At 58.4% G+C, this 1,595-nt stretch overlaps 1 protein-coding gene across 1 annotated transcript in view; it reads right to left on the bottom strand.

Moving 5' to 3' along the window:
* Positions 1-1,589, bottom strand: part of STK25 (serine/threonine kinase 25) — a 13,148-nt gene extending 11,559 nt beyond the window's left edge. The window contains exon 1 of the mRNA XM_011929545.1: positions 1,470-1,589. The gene's annotated coding sequence lies outside the window, so the exon portion shown is untranslated. The remainder of the gene's footprint in view (positions 1-1,469) is intronic.
* Positions 1,590-1,595: the final 6 nt, after the last annotated feature.

Raw genomic sequence — 1,595 nt, 5'->3', positions numbered from 1 at the left:
AGTGCGCCCGCACTCCCTTCCCCAGTGCGCCCACTCCCTTCCCAGTGTGCCCACTCCCTTCCCCAGTGCGCCCACACTCCCTTCCCTGGGTCTGATCGCACCAAGAACCAACAGCACACAGTCACAGGGCACCTCAGAGCTCCAATTTCTCATCCCGTGACCCAAAGGAGCTATTTCTGCAGTTCTTAAAAATAAACTGGTGGCCCGGCGCGGTGGCTCACGCCTGTAATCCTAGCACTTTGGGAGGCCACGGCAAGCAGATCACCTGAGGTCAGGAGTTTGAGACCAGCTTGACCAACATGGTGAAACTCCGTCTCTACTAAAAGTACAAAATCAGCTAGGCGTGATGGCACACGCCTGTAATCCGAGCTACTTGGGAGGCCAAGACAGGAGAATCGCTTGTACCTGGGAGGCAGAGGTTGCAGTGAGCTGAGATTGCACCACTGCACTCCAGCCTGGGCAACAAAAGTGAAACTCTGTCTCAAAAAAATAAAAAATAAAAATAAAATAAACCGGTGACAGATTTTTCTCCCAGCACCTTAGTCATGTAAGTTACCAGATACAGAAAGTCAAAAGCAAACAAAAAATCTGTTAGCTTAATTCAGCATCAGTCAGCAAGCCCCAGTCCCATCTGTGACCGCGCAGGTCCAGGCTGCCTGGCCCGACAGCTGCACATGGTGTTCCGGGTCTCTAGGCTGGTCCAGTTTCCTCCAAAGCAGCCCTGACTCCAGTTCCTGTCCCTACGCGGACAGACGCCCTTCCTGTTCCACTGCACACCCAACTCTCAAGAATTCAGCACAGAGGAGTGAACAAGGAGCGCCACACATTTTAGCGGCGATTCCAACACCTTAGGCAGAGCCAAGGCATCAAGGAGAGCAAAACCGAACGCTAAGACGTAAAAAAACCCAGCAGCCAGAGTCAAAAAAAATGGGGAGGGGTACACAATGCAAGTGCCCAGGTCCCAGGCTGGCTGTCCCCACCCTCCTTCCCTGGCATGCCCTGTGGCCGCAGCAGCTGGTCCTCGTTCCAGACTAAGGCTCCCTGTAGTGGTTCCCTCCGAGGCTGTCCCACCAGACGCTTCAAGGTGGCTCCGTAGTGGAAACGACTTCTTCAAAGAAGAACGGTGAGCCTCCCGTTCGGGCAACCGCCCGCAGCTGGGGTTAAACGGTTCTCAACAGAGCAGCCTTTCCACCCTCCCCCGGGCCAAAGCACACACGTGTTCTCTGCTTTCCCTGCACACCGGCCGCTCGGATCGGCTTCTCCACATTCCCAGCCCCTCAGCGCCCATCAGGGTCTCCTCTGCAGCCCCTGCCCAGCCCCACGCGGCCAGCACGGCCGGAACGCCCCGTGGCCCAGGCTCAGGCCGCAGTGCGGCCCCTGACCTTCCGCCGCCTTCAGACGCTGACAAGAGGTTCCCGCCCCGCGCTGGGGGCAGCGTCCCGTCCCTGAGCCGGTGTCTCTTCACGCACCTCCACCGCCCTCGCACAGGCGGAGCCACCCGGGGCTCGGTTTCAAGAGGTCTGCGAGCTTCTACCACGCAAAACGCCACAAGCGCACGGCAGAGCCCGGGGGCCGCCCTGCGCGCACCTGAGAAC

This window comes from Colobus angolensis, unplaced genomic scaffold (assembly GCF_000951035.1).
Source record: "Colobus angolensis palliatus isolate OR3802 unplaced genomic scaffold, Cang.pa_1.0 Scaffold82, whole genome shotgun sequence".
In the NCBI taxonomy this organism is placed as follows: domain Eukaryota; kingdom Metazoa; phylum Chordata; class Mammalia; order Primates; family Cercopithecidae; genus Colobus; species Colobus angolensis.
Note: the sequence above shows the minus strand (reverse complement) of the source record. Positions and strands in the feature narration are given on the sequence as shown.